This window comes from Odocoileus virginianus, chromosome 25 (assembly GCF_023699985.2).
Source record: "Odocoileus virginianus isolate 20LAN1187 ecotype Illinois chromosome 25, Ovbor_1.2, whole genome shotgun sequence".
Classification (NCBI taxonomy): Eukaryota; Metazoa; Chordata; class Mammalia; order Artiodactyla; family Cervidae; genus Odocoileus; species Odocoileus virginianus.
The window spans coordinates 51,353,976-51,374,970 of record NC_069698.1 but is presented as its reverse complement, the minus strand read 5'-3'; the positions used below and the strand labels follow the sequence as shown (position 1 = coordinate 51,374,970).

Genomic DNA, 20,995 nt, shown 5'->3' with positions numbered 1-20,995 from the left:
AAGTTTCATTAAAGTATAAAGGAGATAAAGCTCTGACATAGACATCAGAAGGGGGCAGAAAGAGTACCCCCTGCTAGTGTTAGCAATGGAGTTATATACTCTCCAATGAATCAAAAGAAGGTCTGGAGGTTGTAAAGACCTCACCAGACATACTCCCACAATTTACATTTTAAGATAACAGGATTCAGTTCAGTTCAGTTCAGTTGCTCAGTCGTGTCTGACTCTTTGTGACCCCATGAACCACAGCACGCCAGGCCTCCCTGTCCATCACCAACTCCCAGAGTTTACTCAAATTCATGTCCATCAAGTCGGTGATGCCATCCAACTATCTCATTCTCTGTCATCCCCTTCTCCTCCTGCCCCCAATCCCTCCCAGCATCAAGGTCTTTTCCAATGAGTCAGTTCTTCGCATCAGGTGGCCAAATATTGGAGTTTCGGCTTCAGCATCAGTCCTTCCAATGAACACTCAGGACTGATCTCCTTTAGGATGGACTGGTTGGATCTCCTTGCAGTCCAAGGGACTCTCAAGAGTCTTCTCCAACACCACAGTTCAAAAGCATCAATTTTTCAGCACTCAGCTTTCTTCACAGTCCAACTTTCACATCCATACATACCATTGGAAAAATCATAGCCTTGACTAGACAGACCTTTGTTGGCAAAGTAACATCTCTGCTTTTTAATATGCTGTCTAGGTTGGTCATAACTTTCCTTCCAAGGAGTAAGCGTCTTTTAATTTCATAGCTGCAATCACCATCTGCAGTGATTTTGGAGCCCAAAAAATAAAGTCTGACACTGTTTCCACTGTTTCCCCATCTATTTCCCATGGAGTGATGGGACCAGATGCCATGATCTTAGTTTTCTGAATGTTGAGCTTGAAGCCAATTATTCACTCTCCTCTTTCACTTTCATCAAGAGGCTTTTTAGTTCCTCTTCACTTTCTGCCATAAGGGTGGTGTCATCTGTATATCTGAGGTTATTGATATTTCTCCCGGCAATCTTGATTCCAGCTTGTGTTTCTTCCAGCCCAGCATTTCTCATGATGTTCTCTGCATAGAAATTAAATAAGCAGGGTGACAACATATAGCCTTGACATACTCCTTTCCCTATTTGGAACCAGTCTGTTGTTCCATGTCCAGTTCTAACTGTTGCTTCCTGACCTGCATACAGGTTTCTCAAGAGGCAGATCAGGTGGTTTGGTATTCCCATCTCTTCCAGAATTTTCCACAGTTTGTTGTGATCCACACAGTCAAAGGCTTTGGCATAGTCAATAAAGCAGAAATAGATGTTTTTCTAGAACTCTCTTGCTTTTTTGATTATCCAGCAGATGTTGGCAATTTGATCTCCAGTTCCTCTGCCAGGGAAGATCTCTGGGAAGCCCATATGACCCAGCAATTGCACTCTGGATTTTATCCAAAGAAAACAAAAACACTAATTCAAAAAGGTATATGTTTATTGCAGCATCATTTACAGAAGTCAAGATGTGGCTAAAGAAGATATATGTGAATATATATATATATATATATATATATATATATATATATATATATGATGTGTGTGTGTGTGTATAAAAAAGAATGTATATATGGTCTGTATGTATATATATGTATATATACATACACAAAGGAATATTGTTGTTGTCCAGTCCCTCAATTGTGTCCAATTCTTTGCGACCCCATGGACTGCAGCACATCATGCTTCCCTGTCTATCACCATCTCCCAGAGCTTGCTCAAACTCATGTCCATTGAGTCCACGATGCCATCCAACCATCTCATCCTCTGTCTCCCCCTTCTTCTCCTGCTTTCTGTCTCCCCCTTCTTCTCCTGCTTTCAATCTTTCCCAGTATCAGGGTCTTTTCCAATGAGTTGGCTCTTCGCATCAGGTGGCCAAAGTATTAGAGCGTCAACTTCAGCATCAATCCTTCCAATGAATATTCAGGACTCATTTCCTTTTAACGTTGGCTGGTTTGATCTCCTTGCAGTCCAAGGGACTCTCAAGAGTATGCTCCAACACCACAGTTCAAAAACATCAGTTCTTCAGCACTCAGCTTTCTTTACAGTCCAACACTCACATCCATGACTACTGGAAAAACCATAGCTTTGACTGTATGGACCTTTGTTGACAAATTAATGTCTCTGCTTTTTAATATGCTGTCCACATTGGTCACAGCTTTTCTTCCAAGGAGCAAGCATCTTTTAATTTTATGGCTGCAGTCACCATCTGCAGTGATTTTGGAGACCAGAAAAATAAAGTCTGTCACTGTTTCCACTCTTTTCCCATCTACTTGATATGGAGTGATGGAATCAGATGCCATGATCTTTGTTTTTTAAATGTTGAGTTTTAAGTCAACTTTTTCACTGTCCTCTTTCATTTTCATCAAGAGGTTCTTTAGTTCTTCACTTTCTGCTATAAGGGTGGTGTCATCTGAGTATCTGAGGTTATTGATAAGAGTTCTCATTGCAAGAAAAAAATTTTTTTTCATGTTTTTTAAATTTTGTATCTAGATGAGATGATGGATGCTCACTAAACTTATTATAATCATTTCATGCTGTATATAAATCAAATTATTATGCTGTACACCTTAAACTTATACAGTGCTGTGTATCACTTATATCTCAATGAAACTCAATGAAAGAAAAAAAAAATTTACTGGTTTTAAAAGAAGACTATATATAGCAGGGGATTCAGTTAGTAAATGCAAAAATAGATCAATAGAAATGTTCAAAACAAAACAGAGAAAAATGATTGGAAAGAACAGAATAGAGCACAAATAATATATAGGACACAGTAAAAAGATCTAATATATATATAATTGGAGTCGAGGGACAGAATAACAGATAAGAGTGGAAGCAATATTTCAAGAGATAATAGGCAAGAATTTACCAATACTTATGAAAGACAACAACTCCTTACTCCAGAGTCTCAGTGAACCTCATGGAAATTAAATAAAAAGAAAAAGACATCAAGGCACATTAAACATTTGAAGATCCAAGACAAAGAGAAAGTCTTAAAGGCATCTTCTTAAAAATGTACACAATCTTCAAGGGAGCAATAGTAAAACTGATTACAGGATTGTTTTGTCCATGAAAAAAAATGTGTGGAAGCCAGAAGGCAGTAGAGTGATACGTTAACATTCTAAAAGAAAAACACAGTACTCTCAAACTAGAATTCTATATCCAGCAAAAGGTCCTTCAGCTCTGAAGGCAAAATAAAATGCTTCAAGCAAGCAAAAAAAAAAAAAAAAAACAAAAACCTGAGATAATTCATCCCCAGTGGAGAAGCACTACATGAAATACTAAATGGCATTTTTTCAAGTAGAAGAAAACGTTCCCAGACGGAAGCACAGAATTTCAGGAAGGAACACAAAGCACTGGAAAGAATAAATATGTGGGAATGGAGAAAAGAATATTTTATGTTTGAAGCCAAATAATAACATCTTGTGAACTTGACAACACACGTAGAGGTAAAACTATACAATATAGCCTTAAGTGTGGGATGGAGTAAATGGACTTCAACTGTTGTGAGGCTATTGAATTATGATTTGAGGTAAAAGTACCAATTTAAGGTTGAAGGCAATAAGTCAGAGATGCAAAATGAAATCTTTAGGGCAATCACACAAAAATTATAATTAAAAATCTGATAGATAAGAAAATGGAATAGGGAGGTACATGACCCTCAGCTATGGTTGTAAATTTATTTCTTCCTTTAATTCTGCTAATTTCCAAATTTAAACAATGCTATTAGGTGTATAAATTTTCAGATTCTTGGGCTTCCTTGTGGCATTGGCCCTGTTATCATAATAAAACAGCCCATTTTCCCTCTAGTAATACTTCTTGCCTTAGGGTGTTGCTTGATATTAACATAGCCAACTTAAAAAAAAAAAAGCCAACTAAATTTCTTTTTGCTAATATTGCATGGTATAACTCTTTTCATCCTTTTACTTTCATTCAGACTTCATCCTTATATTTAATATATGCTTACTGTAAAAGTATACACTTGGGTCTCAATTCTTTTTATTTAGTCTGATACTTATTCTTTCTGTGTGTTTTGTATTTATACTTCAAATAACTGCCGGTATAGTTACATTAAATCCTACCATGCTGCTATTTATTTTCTGTTTGTTCCATCTCTTTTATGCCTTTGTTTTCCATTTTTGCCTTTATGATGATCAATCATGTATTTTTATATTCCATTTTTCTCACAAGGTTTTTAATACTTTTAATACTTTAATATAATACTTTTTTTGTGTGTGCATCTAACATATATATTGCAGGGCTTCCTAGGTGGCTCAGTGGTAAAGAATCTGCCTGCCAAGCAGGGGACACAGGAGACACGAGTTCAATCCCTGGGTCGGGAAGATCCCCTGGAGGAGGAAATGGCAACCCACTCCAGTATTCTTGCCTGGAAAATCCCATGGCCAGAGAAGATTGGTGGGCTACAGTCCATGGGGTTGCAAAGCGTCGAACGTGACTTAACAACTAAACCACCACTAAAATATATTGTGTATATATATATATATATATATATATATATATATATATACACATACATACTCACATATATACATGTATAAATTCCTCTACTTCTATACTTTAGATTTGTGCATTTGTGTACACTTAAGTTTCATGCACTTTTACTATCAATAAAAAGGCTAAAAGGTATTAGCAAACAGAATTTGTCAGCAGGTAAAAATAATAACGTACATCATGACCACATGGGGCTTGTTCCAGGAATGCAAGAATGATTCAGCATTAGCAAAGATACTTAATTCTAAGGGGGAAATATGTAGTCACCTCAATACATGTTCAAACAGAACTTGACAATATTTGACAATTCATTCTTGATTTTTTACAAGACAATAACACAAGAATAGACATATATACATACATATTTTTAAACCATATATATAACCTCAAAACAAAATGTGTGCTTAATTAAGAACTGGTAGAAGATTTAACCCAAGTTGGAAATGAGACAATTGTTTGTTCACTGTCACATCATTTAATTTTCTACCAGCAGCACTAGCCAACACAATTAGATCAGAACAAAAATTGAGCAAAACAAGTAAAACTATCACTATTACAGGTGATTTGTTTTGTACTTTGAAACCCCAAGAAAAAACTGTGTGAAAACAACTACAATCAATAAAAGAATTCAATAGGATATGTAAAATTAATATTCAGAAATCAATGGCCTTTGTTTATATAAACAAAATCAGTGAGTCAATAAAATCAAAGAAAATACCTCATATACAATAAAAAGATAAAATTAAAACTAGCTTAAAAGATACATAATCTTTTAAACATTCATAAGAAAAAAAGAAAGAAAGACAGAGAGAAAGACAAATAAATGAAAAAAATATACCATGTTCTTGGATAACAAAACTTAGCTTTATGTCAATTTTCTTAGCACGTAAATGTTAATGGGCTTCCCAGGTGGTACAGTGCCAGGTGGTGCAGAACCTGCCTGCCAATGCAGGAGACGCAATAGACATGGGTTCCATCCCTGGGTCTGGAGGATCCCCGGAGAAGGAAATGACAACCTGCTCCAATATTCTTACCTGGGAAATCCTATGGACAGAGGAGCCTGGCAGGCTACAGTCCAGGGTGTATCAAAGAGTCGGACATGCCTGAGTGACTGAGTACATACATAAATGTTAATTAATAAGTACCATCCCAATAAAAATACAAAAAAGCAATTTTTATCTACACAAAATGATTCTTTCACATGGAAAAATAATCAATAGCGTGGGTAATTCTGATAAAGAAAAGAAGGAATAGCTATACCACATGTTAAAATATACTTAAAGTCTTCAATAACTAAAACTTTGCAATAGTAGAATATGATTTCGTCAGACCAACAGATGGCACAGAATTGAAAATCCTGGAAAATACCCAAATACATATGGAAATGTTTAAGATAATGCAGGCATCTCAAATACATGGGGAAAAGATGGACTATTCAAAAAGCTGTGTTGATAACAAACATTTTTTAGATAGACTGCGCATCGACAATAGAACAAATTTCAGTTTTGTATCAAAGCTTTGAATAAACTTTGTATCAAAGTTTTAAACATAAAAAGTAAAACATAAGAACACTAAAGCCAAAATGGAAGATGAAGGAAGTCTTGCTTTTCATACTTTTCAACAGTATGAAAAGGCAACATCTAGAAGTCACAACATAAATGGTTGACAATTTCGACTACAAGGAAATCAAAATTTTCTGCATTGCAGAAACAAAACTAATTTTTTAAAATACCCAAAGCAAACACAAAATGAGAGATGTAGGTAATTCATACCACAAAGAGTTAATTTCCCCTATACTATATAAAGAGCTCCTGCAAATTGATGAGACAAAAGACCAAAAAACAATATAAGGATAAGCATGGGTATGGACACTTTACAGGACACATATTTGGTTTTTAAACATGTGAAAATATACTCAACGTCAATCATAAGAAATATACAAACTGAAACCACATTTATTTTTAAAAATTTATCAGAAATGGCAAAAATCTGATGACAAAACTCTGTTGGTGGGCCGGGCAACACAGGTCTTCTCCCTCCTACATTGCTACTAGAAGCAGAAATTGTCATAGACCCTGCAGAGAGTAATTTGGCAACATCTGTCCATATTAGAGATGCATTTACCCTTTGACACAGCAAAAATTTCACTTTTAGGAGTTTACCTTCTGCATAAACATGATCATGTACTCCATGAAGAACTTCCAAGTTATTCATGACAACACTGTCTAAAAGCAAAAGACTGCAACAACTTAAACGTCCATCTAGAGGGGATCTTTGCACATCTTGGATTTGTAAGAGTTAGTAAAGAGCAATGATGACTTTTTGCCATCCTGGACCATCATGGAGAAGGTCTAAGACATGCTACCTGAGAAGAATGAGGTACAGAACGCCGGATCGTGAACTACTACTTTAAAGAGGCCAGGGGCAGTTGGGAGTTGGGGGAAGACTGTGTATTCAATTTGCTTGTCTGTGCAGAAGGAAGCAAGGAGGGGGAGAAAGGGAGGGAGGAAGGGGAGAAAGAGGAGAATCTCTAGAAAGATAAACAACAAATTAATAGCAGCGGCTACCTTTTGTGGGGGGAGAGATAAGAACTGAGCAGATGGGAAAGTACGCTTTCCACTGTGCAATGTTGTATAATTGTTGATTTCCTGAACCATATGTTATACTACTTATTCAAAACGTTAAATAAATAAACCACTTTGCTAGGAGGAGGCAGCCGAGGACAATGGCCCCTCTCTTCCTCTCGCCCCCAGAGCTGCCGGGCTCCAGCCCAGCATGCCTGGTTGTCTTGGTTTCACAGAGCCAGCGCCGGTGGGTGTAGCTGATTCTCTGAAGGTTTTGGGACTTGTTCAGGCCTGCCCAGGGAGGTCAAGGGTGATGCTAGAGCTGGAAGCCCAGGGCTGGGGCACCCTGCAGTGATGAATCCTGTGATTTCAGAGTGGAGCCCCTGATCCCCAAGGAAGAGGGTAGGAACACAGATGGCCAGGTCTGCAAAGAGTTCTGAGGGTGGGAAAGCATGTGGGCTTTTCTGAACTGGGCTCATCCAACATCTCCATCCCTGATCACCCTCCTCGTCCGGTCAGAGCAGCTCAGACTGTGGGCTGACAACTCTGACCTACCCGTGAGGAGCTCCAGGCCAGGGAGAGGAGACCTCTCTGGCTCTCGACTTCAGGCGCTCCCTCTGTCCACAAATCATCACTGGTCACCTACGAAGATCTCAGCACAATCCCAGGGGGCCCCTGGGGTTCCCAAAGCTCCCAGTTTCCTCCTGCTTAGGGGACCCTCCCTACAATTTAGCAAGTATGAGGAACTGTTTTGTATTGGTCATTTACTACTTTTTTGCAGCTAAACCAGATTCTCTACAGGACTGTGGCCTCTTTAAAGCATGCCTCAGTGTTCTACTTCCTCCTGGTCTCCAGAGTCCCCGGCACATTATCAAACACAGCAAAGCTTTCGACAAATGCTTGCAGGTGGACTTTTTTTTTGGGGGGGGGGGGGGCTTCCCTTGTGGCTCCGCTGGTAAAGAATCCACCTGCAATGCGGGAGACCTGGGTTTGATCCTTGGGCTGTGATGATGCTCTGGAGAAGAGAGAGGCTACCACTCCAGTATTCTGGCCTGGAGAATTCCATGGTTCATGGGGTTGCAAAGAGTTAGACACGACTGAGCAACTTTCACTTCACATGTAGGTGGCTTTTCAGTATCCAAATTAGAAAGAAAGCTGCACTGCAGTCAGTTAAGATCCAAGGTGGCTCCTCAGCTGTGCTGTCCAATGAATGCTCAGAATTTTCATGGTGAAAGCCCTCCAGCCTTTCCAAACAATCTGGGCTCCCTACCTCCACCCAGCTGGTCCCTGACTTCAGCCCCATCGCTCAGTCCCCTCTAGGGACAGTGCCTGTTCCTCCAACTCAGAGGACCACAGTCCCACCTCAGGCCCTTTGAAACCTCTGGCAATCTCCCCACCCCGCACCTAAAATGCCTAGAATGTTCTTCCTCCAGAAATCCATAGAGCTTACTCCCTCACCTCCCTGTCAGGGCTCTGCTGAAAGACCAGCTTCTCAGTGAGGTCCTACCTCCTCACTCCCTTCGAAATCACTCCCCCTATCCCACGTATGTGCTTTAGTTTTCTACATATCACTAATCACCACTGAAAACACTCCTTTGTTTTCTTATTTATCATTTGTCTCCCCCATCACAATGGGAGTGTCCCAAGAGCAGGCACTGTTGTGTTTTCTTCACTGCTGTACGCCCTAGCACATAGTAGGTATTCAGTAAATATTTACTGACTACATTAATACAAGTATTGATTGATTGATTAGCCATGACTCTCCATCAAAGTTTTGTTGTTCGGTTGCTCAGTCATGTCCAACCCTTTGTGACCCCATGGACTGCAGCACACCAGGCTTCCCTGTCCTTCACTATCTGCTAGAGTTCCTCTTGTCCATTGGGTCAGTGATGCCATCCAACCATCTCATCCTCTGTCATCTCCTTCTCCTCCCGTCTTCAATCTTTCCGAGCATCAGGGTCTTTTCCAGTGAGTCAGTTCTTCACATCAGGCGGCCGAAGTATTGGAGCTTCAGCTTCAGCATCAGTCCTTCTAATGAATATTCAGAGTTGATTTCCTTTTAGGATTGACTGGTTTGATCTCCTTGCAGTCCAAGGGACTCTCAAAAGTGTTCTCCAGCACCACAGTTTGAAAAGGTCAAAGTTAATTCACTAAATTAACATAGATTGTTCATGTATGTGGACTAAAAGAAACAACACTTGCATAGATTTCTTGACAGCTTTATAGACATAATTTCACTTTCTTTTAGTCTCAGGAATTGTCCGGATTTTGCAGAGATAAAAACTAAGATTCAGGGAAGTTGGGAGATTCTCCAGGACCTTCAGCGGGGCACTCGCAGAACTGGGGTAGCCGGCTTTCTGGTCTCCTGTCTCCTGAAGCTTAGCTCAAGTCATCTTATCAGGACCCAGTATGGCCCTTTCTTATCTTTCTGTTCTGCGGGTTATTCCTCAAGCTTCATATTCTCCTTTAAGAAGAAACACCTGTATTTTCTCCTTTCCTTCTGTTTTTCCCCTCCCAGATCTCAAGGCCCATTGTCCCCTTGCCCTCCCGGCCCCCCTCCAATCCCAAAGCCTTTGTGACTGTCTTTTGGCAGAGGTTCTCCTGGGCAAGGCTGCACTCTAATTTTTGGACTCTGTTCACTAGGTTCTTTTATACTGCGAGGAGCAGAAACAGGCCTGGATCCCATGAAATCATGGGGATTTATGGCAGTAATTCACGTGGAGTTAAGAAAGATAAGGATCTCGTAACACAGCCCAGCTTCAAGGAAACGCTTGCCCAGCAGCCTCGCTCCAGGGGCTGGAACACAGGCTGCCGGCGCCTCCCCTGCTCTTTCTGGCAACTTCTGTCCTTCCAGCTCCGATCCGCATCCCCCTTTCCCCCCGCAAAGGCAGACCAAGATGTCCCCCCTTTGTGGCCCTGCAATTATCTCTGGATCACGGCACTGGTCCTCCTGTCCTGGGTCTCCTCACCTTCAGGAAATACACACCTTTGCTGACTCCTAACCCTTCGCTCTCTAGGACCCACCGGCCCCTTCTAAAAGGGCGCCCGCAGTTCAGTTCGCGGGTGGATAGACAGGGGGCCCCCAGCTCATTCATTCTCCGCACACTTATCGGGTTGCAAAGCCCAGCGGAGGCACTTGGGGGTGGGGGGACAATTGCGCACCGGACTTGCTGCTTGGGTGGGCGAGGGGTGGGGGCACTGGTTTATATTTCACACACACCCACACACCCCGTATGGTTTATATTTCACACACACACACACACACCCGTATGAGCGGGAGATGCCATCATAGCCCCCTCCTCCCGCTCCCCGCAATGATTCAGGCATCGCCAGCCTTTTCTTGGATTAGCTGAAAGCGTCTTTCGCAAAGCTGCGGAGAACCAGAAAACTATAACAACGCCGCCTGCCCTGGGACTCGTGTGACAGCGCCCCGAAACCGGGCAGCTTTGGGGGGTTCCCGCAGCAGCGGGAACGCGGAGAGCCCAGGGCTGCAGGATGCGGGGCGCGCGCCGCCGCCAGAGGCCGCCGCAGCCTCCCCGGGCCGGCGCATGGAATTTTCCACCGCGCAGCCCAGCTTGCACTGTCGCGTCTCATTGGCCGAGCGGGGTTGTCTGTCCCCGTTGGGGGACGCAGATTAGATTAGCCTGGGAGCCCTCCTCAGTGGGTTTGGCAGGGCTCTTGATTAATCAGGTCAGCGGGGCCAGGGAGCGGGGGACGAGGGGAGGGTACGATCCCAGCGGCGCCCGCGTCTTGTTTTCAAACCCAGCTAAGCTCCGGCGTTTGGATGTCACCTTTCCGCACAGAAAATGCTCCAGGGAGCTGGGAACGGTCGAGGGCAGCGATCAGAATTTACCTCTTTCAAGTAACATTCCCCTCGGAACCACTGGAAAAGAAGACTCCAGAAGCCCGAGTCCCGCCGCCTCTCCCATCCCTCGCCCCAGCCCCCGTCCCGCCCCGCCCCTCTTTTGAGTCTCCGTCTGGGTCTGGCATTTAACCCTTTGAGCCGCAGAACCTTCCAGAGATTCTCCTTGGGCAGTGACTTTCGCAGACACCCCATCCAGATCAGAACTTCAGAACCAAACCAGGACCCGCGCACACCCCACCTCCCGTCCTCCCCCGGGGTCAGTCGAGACATGCAGACAGTGAGACAGAAATAGGGAGAGCGACTCTTTTCTGCGCCTTGAAAAATCGGCATGAGCTGCCCCCACACTGATGCTCAAACGGGCAGCAAGACCGGAGAGACCGTCGCTATGCTCAGCTAGATTGTCTGCGAGTAACGGGGTTTATGCATGAGCCCCTTGTGTTGATTTATGATTTTAAAACTCCCCTTGTTTTGTTTTCTCCTGAAGTTTCTGGCATGAGGGAGCTCCTTTCTGAGATTTAACTGGTAAATCTGCCGCAGAGGCCTGCCGTGGCCCTCAATGGATGTATGGTGAGTGAATGAAGGATTTTCCCTGCAGTCTTGATCCTTAGAATGACCACAGTCCTAGTGTTGGTTGTGTTATTTACTGGTCATGTAAACTCAAACCACTCAATTTCTTTAAGCCTCAGATTCCTTGCTTTTAAAATGGTGCTCATGGGTTCCTCAGAAACTTAGGTAGAGAAATACCATTTGACCCAGCTATTCCAGTCCTAGGTATATACTGGGAAGAATTCAAAGCAGGTACTCAAAATCGATGCTTGTACAGGAATGTTTATTGCAGTATTAGTCACAATCGACAAAAGGTGGAAACAACTCAAGTATCCAATGATGGATGAACAGAAGCAAAATGTGGAGGACTCTCCATACAATGAAATAGTATTCTGCCACAAAAAAAAGGAATGAAGTATTGATGACAAAGGAGAAGAGAGTGGCAGGGGATGAGATGGTTAGATAGCATCACCGACTCAATGGACATGAATCTGAGCAAACTCCAGGAGACAATGAAGGACAGGGAAGCCTGGCGTGCTGAAGTCCATGGGGTCGCGGAGTCAGACATGACTTAGTGACTGAACAACAACAAATTGATACACCCTACAACATGGATGAGCCTCGGAAACATTATGCTAACTGAAAGACAGATATGAAAGGCCAACTACTAGACAATTCTCTTTATACAACATGTCCAGAATAGACTAATCTAGAGACAGAAAGTAGTTAGTGGGGTTGCCAGGAGCTGGGGGAGCAAGGAATAGTGAAAAAAATTGCTTAATGTAAGTATGGAGCTTTCTTTTGGGGGTGATGAAAATGTTTTGGAACTAAAGGTCCATCTAGTCAAAGCTATGGTTTTTCCAGTAGTCATGTATGGACGTGAGAGTTGGACCATAAAGAAAGTTGAATGCCAAAGAATTGATGCTTTTCAACTGTGGTGTTGGAGAAGACTCTTGAGAGTCCCTTGGACTGCAAGGAGATCCAACCAGTCCATCCTAAAGGAAATCAGTCCTGAATATTCATTGGAAGGACTGATGCTGAAGCTGAAGCGCCAATCCTTTGGCCACCTGATGTGAAGAACTGACTCATTTGAAAAGACCCTGATGTAAATCCATGGCTAATTCATTTCAATGTATGACAAAAACCACTGCAATGTTGTAAAGTAATTAGCCTCCAACTAATAAAAATAAATGGAAAAAAAAAGAAAAGAAAAGACCCTGATGCTGGGAAAGATTAAGGGCAGGAGGAGAAGGGGATGACAGAGGATGAGATGGCTGGATGGCATCACTGACTGGATGGACATGAGTTTGAGTAAGCTCTGGGAGTTGGTGATGGACAGGGATGCCTGGTGTGCTGCAGTCCATGGGGTTGCAAAGAGTCAGATGCGACTGAGCCACTGAACTGAACTGAAAGGTGATGGTTGCATGGACAAAAAAAAGTGCTGCCTGCCATTTCGGTAAACAAAGGATGTTGCCTGCTATTCAGGTACACAAGTGATGCTAGCTCTCAAGCAATCAGCCACTACAGTCACCTCAGTGGGCACCTTGCAGGACATTCAAGATGAAGAAAACAGGGTCCTGAACCTAGACAGTTAACATGCACATCAAAGGAATAATGTCGATGACCCCAGACTCTTGCATCTTCCCATCCATAGAAAAGCTGTAAAATCACTAACTTGAGATGTCTGATTTCAGTCGTTAGCAGTGATCGTTTGATGTTCCATTACTTGTTTTGTTTTGTTTTCCAGCAAGTGAAAGTGAAAGTCGCTCAGTCGTGTCCGACTCTTTGCAACCCCATAATTCTCCAGGCCAGAATACTGGAGTGTTTAGCCTTTCCCTTCTCCAGGGGATCTTCCCAGCCCAGGGATCCAACCCAGCTCTCCTGCATTGCAGTTGGATTCTTTACCAACTGAGCTATCGGGGAAAAAAAACTCTTGCATATCCTGACCTCTTCAGGACCGCTGCTCACAGCCACCTGAAAGGCTGTCTTCGGGTCCTCAGTAAGGTCCTTGGATAAAACAAAACTCGCAACTCTTAGGTTGTGTGTGTTGTTTTTTTTAAATCGACAGTTGCACAACATTGCGAATGTACCAAATGCCACTGAAACACTCACCTTCACATGGCTAGTTTTATGTTATATGAATTTCACTTCAATACAAAAAACACAATGGAGTTAATAGAGAAATACCTGACTGAGGATTAAATGTGACCTCTATAAAGAGGTATTTGAGCAAGTTAAACATCCTATTCTTTGATCCCCTTTACCTCATGCTCTGGGGCATGTGGATCTGTGAGAACAGGGGTTTTGGCATGATGTTGATCTGAGCCCCTGCACTGGAGTCTCCACAGGGGTCTGTCTTGCACAGAGGAAAGCCTTGAGGGACCATGAAAACCACTGAAAATGTAACAAATGCTGGGGAGGGGGTGGGGCTGGAGAAAAGGAACTCCTCCTACACTGTTGGTGGGAATGTAAATTGGTGCATCCACTATGGAAAAAAGTAATGAGGTTCTTTAAAACACTAAAAATAGAACCGCCATATGATCCAGCAGTCCTACTCCTGGGAACATAACCAGAAAATATGAAAACTCTAATTAGAAAAGACGGCAATACCCCAGGTGGTGCTGGTGGTAAGGAACCTGCCTGCCAATGCAGGAGACATGAGAGCCGCAGGTTCAGTCCCTGGGTCAGGAAGATTCCCTGGAGAAGGAAATGGCTACCCACCCCAGCATTCTTGCCTGGAAAAATTCCATGGACATAGGCTGACGGGTTACTGTCCACAGGGTCATAAATGGCTGGACATGACTGAGCACAAATTATTAATTAGAAAAGATGCACGCACCCCTACCTGGAGAACCAAATGGCAAGCCACTTCAGTATTTTTGTCTGGAAAATCCCATGGGCAGAGGAGCCTGGTGGGCTATAGTTCATGGGGTCGCAAGAGTGGGACATGAGCAACTAAGCATCATCATCATCATATATATGGTGTATATGTGTGTGTGTGTGTGTGTGTGTAATGGATATTAGTCATCAAAAAGAATTAAATAATGCTAATTGCATCAACATGATTGGATCTAGAGAGGATAATAATAACTGAAGTTCAGTCAGGCAGAGAAAAACAAATATCATATGATACTACTTATATGTGGAATCTAAAAAAATTAATAAACATGAACTTTACTAGATAGAAACAGGCTTACAAAGAAAACAGACTTATGGTTACCAAAGGGGAAGGGGCAGGCGGGATAAATTGGGAGTTTGGGATTAACAGAAATACACTATGATATGCAAAACAGATACCCAACAAGTTCTTACTATATAGCACTGTATTCAATATCTTATAATAAACTTTAATAGAAAAGAATCTGGAAAAAAATTATATATATAACTGAATTGCTAAATCACTGAATATATATATATGTGTATATATATATATATATATATATATATAACTGAATCACTTTGCTATACAACTGAAATGAACACAACACTGTAAATCAACTATACTTCCAACAAAAAAAAAACTATTGAAAATGCTGACTGATAGGATTGGCATATTTTTAAAAATCTGATACAGACTCCACAGAGAAACAACCACAGAACCAGCGCTGCGGCTCAGGACTCAGGCTGGGAGCCCAGGGGCCCTGCCAGCGCTACCATCGTCATGTGTGGGACCTGCATCTGAGGCTCTTTCCAGGACTCAGTTTCCTCATCTGAGCAATGGGGTTTACTGACCTCCCTACCACATACGGCTGCTGTCGGAAGTCAGTGAATTAACGCAAGTACTCAACAGATGTTAGCTGGTGTTACCCAGTAAAAGGCAAACAACGACAAGAAAACATTGGGTGTTTGGGTTCTGCTGGGGGGCTGGTAGGGTGAGGAAAGCAAGGGGCCACTTTGAGCATTTAAAGCAAAGGCAGGCATCTTGAAGCTGCTTTTGAAGTTGCTTTAAGCAATTTGCAGCACTGCTGGGTGGGAGGGGATAGGGGAAACTGGGGGACAGAGGATAATGACAAGAAGGGAGAGAAGTCACCCACCAAAGGGATTATTCTGAAAATGAAGGAAGGAGGAGCTGTCAGTACCGGGAGCGGCCCAGAAGTGGAAAGGACACAGAGATTCAGGCGTCTCCAGAGGGCACGGAGCTGGCTTTCTTTGTTGTACCAGTGATAGAAGGACTGGAATTTTCTCTCTTGCCACAGGGCACTGGGGAAGTCCAGCTCTCAAAGCAAAATCTGCTGTGTCAGGCGGACGCCCCTGGAGAAAAACCACTAATGAACTTAACTCAGTAGAGACCCGCCATGCAGGTGGCCCTGCACCCTCGTCTTCTTTCCACCAGAGTTGAAAGTCCCATCATGAGAGGGAGTCTTTCTGCAAATCAGCCTTTAGCAGCAAAAGGGAGGGCTGCATGGTGCAGAATTTAATGGGAATCAGGACATTTTGTGGTCTCTCTATGGTGCCCCTGACTTAGCATCTGTGACTTTACTCATCATCCTAATGGTTTGCTATGACCGGTGGGTTCTCTTGGCAAAACTCTGTAAGCCTTTGCTCTGCTTCATTTTCCACTCCAAGGTCAAACTTGTCCATTAGTCCAGGTATCTCTTGACGTCCTACTTTTGCATTCCAGTTCCCTATGATGAGAAGGACATCTTTTTTTAGTGTTAGCTCTAGAAGGCCCTGGAGTCTTCATCCAACCTTTCAACTTCAGCTTCTTTGGCATTAGTGGTTGGGGTATAGACTTGGATTATCATGATAGTGGATGCTTTGCCTTGGAAATGAACTGAGATTATTTGGTCGTTTCTGAGATTGTACCCAAGTACTGCATTTCGGACTCTTTTGTTGACTATGAGGGCTACTCCATTTCTTCTCAGAGTCAGACACAACTGAGCCACTAAGCAACAAACCCTCCTGGTCCTTCTTACCTCACTGGAGCTGGAGGCCTTTGGGGCGCCCCCCCTACTCGGTTCCCCCAAGTGACGCACTGGTCTGTGATGCCACTCCCTGCATGGTTAGCCCGTGCCCGCAAGCCCAGTTCCCCCAGTCTCAGGGCAGGGCACCCATGAACCGGTGCTCTAAAGTGAACAGGTTACCAAGCTCCAGAAGTATGTGCTGTTTGGGTTTTGCTGCAAAGCACTGTCTTCAGCCTTTCTTATGCAACTGAAAAAAAAAATCCACACAACCTGAAAGGTGCAAGTTGTGTTTTATTTGGGGCCCTTACTGAGAACCATCACCCAGGAGACAGCCTCTCAGATAACTCTGAGGAACTGTTCTGAAGAAGTAAGGGAGGAGCCAGGTATAGAGGTGAGTTTGCTGGAAAAATAAAAAACAAGTAGTCAAACATCAAACAATTACTGCTAATCACAAAAAGACATCTCAAGTTCATCATTTTAGTGCTCTTCTGTGTATGAGAAGATGCAAGAGTCTAGGGCCATTAACATTATTCCTTTGATGTGTATGTTAACTATCTAGGTCCAGAAATGTACTTTATTCCCTTGGGGTGCTCCGCTGGGGGTGAACACAGCGGCTGATGGCTTGATGGCTGGCAATGTTCGCTGTTTACGGACATGGCAGGCAACATTTTTAGGGTCCACATTTGGATAAAAAGATATAGAGATAACAAGTGTATCAAATCAATGTGTGTTCACACCTTAAACTTAAACAATATTTTATGTCTGTTATATCTCAATAAAGCCAGAAAAAAGATACAGATATACTGTTAGCAAGGGCTTCCCAGGTGGCGCTAGTGGTAAAGGAACTGTCTGCCAATGCAGGAGACATAAGAGATGTAGGTTCAATCCCTGGGTCAGGAAGATCCCCTGGAGGAGGCCACGGCAACCCACTCCAGTATTCTTGCCTGGAGAACCCCATGGAGAGAGGAGCCTGGTGGTCTACAGTCCATGGGTCGCAAAGAGTCAGACAAAACTGAAGCAAATTAGCATGCACACATACTATTAACAGTATTTAGATACTGAAACTCTATGAAAGACTGAATATAAGATAGTGGAGGTGTCTACCTCTAGGAATAACCTGAAACCACAGTTCTACGTGGTTTTTATGCCTATTGTATGCCTCCTCTCCGCCACCCTGCCACCCTCCCCCACCGTCCTCCCCACTCCTGCCCCACTCCTCTGACACTGACAAGGGTAAAGCACTTTGCCTAGGATGACAGGAAACTCACAGATAAATGTACTAAGCAAGCTAGTGGATTCAGTTATTTGGAATCATAATTGATTTCAGGTACATTTTTATTTATAATGGCTGAGCCGTGCTGGCATTCAGGATCTTAGTTCTCCAGTCAGGGATCGAACAATGCCCCCTGCACCAGGAGCATGGAGTCCTAACTACTAGACTGCCAGGGAAGTCCCTTAATTTTTTAAATATAAGTAATACATGTTTTATCTTCCCCCAGTGGCTAAGTGGTAGAGAATCCACCTGCCAGTGCAGGAGATATGGGTTTGATCCCTGGGTCAGGAAGATCCCTTGAGGGAGAAAATGGCAACCCACTCCAGTATTCTTGCCTGGGAAACCCCCATGGGCAGAGAAGCCTGGCGGGCTACAGTCCATGGGGTCTCAAAAGAGTCAGATACAACTGAGCATGCACATCACCCAATACATGTTCATTGTAGAAGTTTTAAAAACATAAGTAAGCATGAAAAAGCTTTTTTTTTTTTAACATTTAAGTGCCCTGATGTTGCCATTCGGAAATCATTACCATTAAAATTTTAAAATTTCAATTTACACTGCTTTAATAGTACTCACGTGCATGTATGCACACACTTATGGGGGGACCAACTGAGAAGGATGAGCTTGGCAGTCCTCATGAGCTCATTTGGGCAGGGGGAGAGTTAAGAGGTTGGTGTTAGATGCGTGGGGGTGTGGGGTCAGGAAGCTCTGTAGCAAATGAGGTCAGTGTGACTGCTAGCACGGACACTGTTCCCCCGTCTGCCCCGAGCCACAGCTCAGCCCCGTGGATCAGCCCGTGTTCATCCTCCTCCTTCTTGGCAGAAAGCCGCTGACCCCACGCCGCCCAAGACCAAGGCAGCCGTCTGCTGCAGAGCGAAGCATGCAACAGGGCCAGGTCTCTCTGAGGCACCAACAGTGAGAGCCGAGGCCTGGGCTGTCTTCACAGCCCTTTGCACCTGATGGAAACCAAGAGGCCAGAGAGGGAGACTCTGAGGGCTCACGGTCTTAACAGACGGAAAACGTCCCTAAGCCTCACTGAGGAGGAAGGGGCTACCACCATGCAAATGAGGGCCACCAGCCCGGGGAATCTGAGTAACTACCACTGAAGAGGAAATGGCAGCCCACTCCAGAATTCTTGCCTGGAGAATCCCATGGACAGAGGAGCCTGGTGGGCTACAGTCCATGGGGTCGCAAGAGTCAGACATGACTGAGCGACTTTCACTTACTTCACCATTGAGGTGACTTCATTTTTTTCCCAAACACTGGTGAAGCCTGGGAAAATTAGTGTGTGGTCTCTGTGTGTGTATTTATATAGTATATAAATATAAAACATATTTATAAAAATATAAATGGATCATACCATAATTTGATGAGCAAATTGATTTCTTTGTTCAACAAGATTTTTCATGTAGATAAAGAGATGACTACAACAACAGTTTTCAAATGCTAGAGACCAGTGAAGGTGTTACAGCTTCCCCAAAGAAGGGAGAGAAGATTTTTCAGGTGGAGGAGAAGATATGAGTTCCCAGCCTCTATTCACCCAGAATAGCTGCCTTCTAATAGCCTTATGTACTAGGCTCCTGTGACAGACTGGGTATCAAAGGCGGGAGGCATCTGCTGCCTTCGTTGCTGTTGCGCAGTCTCTAAGTCGTGTCTAACTCTGTGAGCCCGTGCGTGCCAGGCTCCCCTGTCCTCACTGTCTCCCAGAGTTTGCTCTGATTCACGTACATTGACTCAGTGGTGCTATCTAATCCTTCGTCTCCTATCTTTCCCTTCTTCTCCTGCCCTCAGTCTTTCCCAGCATCAGGGTCTTTTCCAAGGAGTCAGGATCTTCCCATCAGGTGGCCAAATTATTGGAGCTTCAGTTTCAGCACCAGTCCATCCAATGAATCTTCAGGGTTGACTTCCTCTAGAATGGACTGTTTGGATCTCCTTGCAGACTCTCAAGAGTCTTCTCCAACACCACAGTTCAAAAGCATCAATTCTTCGGCACTCAGCTTTCTTTATAGTCCAACTCTCACATCCATACATGACTAGTGGGAAAACCATCACTTTAGTTTGACATAATTTTGCTGTACGGCATTTAATTATGTGGATGAATGATAATGAGTTAACCAAACCTCTCCCTTTCGACAGTTAGGTGGCATATAAGTTAGGACTTGTGTTCAGACACAAATATCACATTCCTGAGACATCAACACTTAAACAAATTAGGATTTTTTTTTCTCATATAATGAAAAATCTGCAAGAAGGCAGGGCTGACATTAGTGGGTAATGGATCTCCAACATCCTGTGAAAATTCCAGTTAAGATAAAAGGGGAGGGGGGGACAGGTCATAGCTCAGAAGGGGACTGGCAACTGAGTTGATTACCCTCATAAAGAGGTTTCCTGGAAAGGCCTCTGAATAATGTCTGCTTATATTTCATTGTCCATCTCTATTTGCAAAGAGTCCAGAAAACATTTTTAATAAGCACCTTCCTCTCTTCTGCTCCCACAAAACTGGGGTTCAGTTACTAAAGAAGAAAATTAGAATGACAGCTAGACCACTGTCTGAAAACCCTTTTCACTAATATCCTTGAAGCTGCACCACAGCCTACATTTTAACAAGATCAAGTCTCAGAAATGAAGTTGTTCCCTCAAAGAACAATTCTGTGGATTGTTCTAAACCTCCCCAGTGGTGTCTAATAAACAAGTAACAAAAATATTGGTATAATCTCTATTATGAATCTTTGCTCCTCTAATAAGCAAATTGCCTTCATGATTGTTTTTCCTAAGCATTTAAAAATGTTCTTAAATGATGCAAGCATCTTGTTTCCATTCTTATCAATGTGACCTGAATGCTCCAACGCAGTGCTTCTTACATTTTAATGTGTGTTCAGTTCAGTTCAGTTGCTCAGTTGTGTCCGACTCTTTGCAGCCCCATGGACTGCAGCAAGCCAGGCTTCCCTGTCCATCATGAACTCCTGGAGCTTACTCAAACTCATCTCCATCGAGTCGGTGATGCCATCCAACCACTTCATCCTCTGTCATCCCCTTCTCCTCCTGACTTCAATTTTTCCCAGCATCGGGGTCTTTTCTAAGGAGTCAGTTCTTCGAATCAGGTGTCCAGAGCATCAGAGTTCCAGCTTCAGCACCAGTCTTTCCAATGAATATGTACTAAGTACCTAATTAAAATGCAGAATCCGATGTGACAGAACTGGGATCAGCTGAGAGTCTGCATTTCTGAAGAGGCTCTTAGATGACAATGTGGTCCACACCACACCTCAGAGCTGAGAGGTCCTAGTTTCATCATAAGACAGAATACGTGTGTACTGTTGAG

General features: G+C 43.3%; 1 long non-coding RNA gene across 1 annotated transcript; it reads right to left on the bottom strand.

Moving 5' to 3' along the window:
* Positions 1-4,823: 4,823 nt before the first annotated feature.
* On the bottom strand, positions 4,824-11,004 carry LOC139031071 (uncharacterized). Its single transcript, XR_011483510.1, has 2 exons — positions 10,942-11,004; positions 4,824-5,635 (listed from the first exon to the last, which is right to left on the bottom strand). It is a non-coding gene; the product is annotated as an uncharacterized lncRNA (long non-coding RNA).
* Between the last annotated feature and the right edge of the window lie 9,991 nt (positions 11,005-20,995).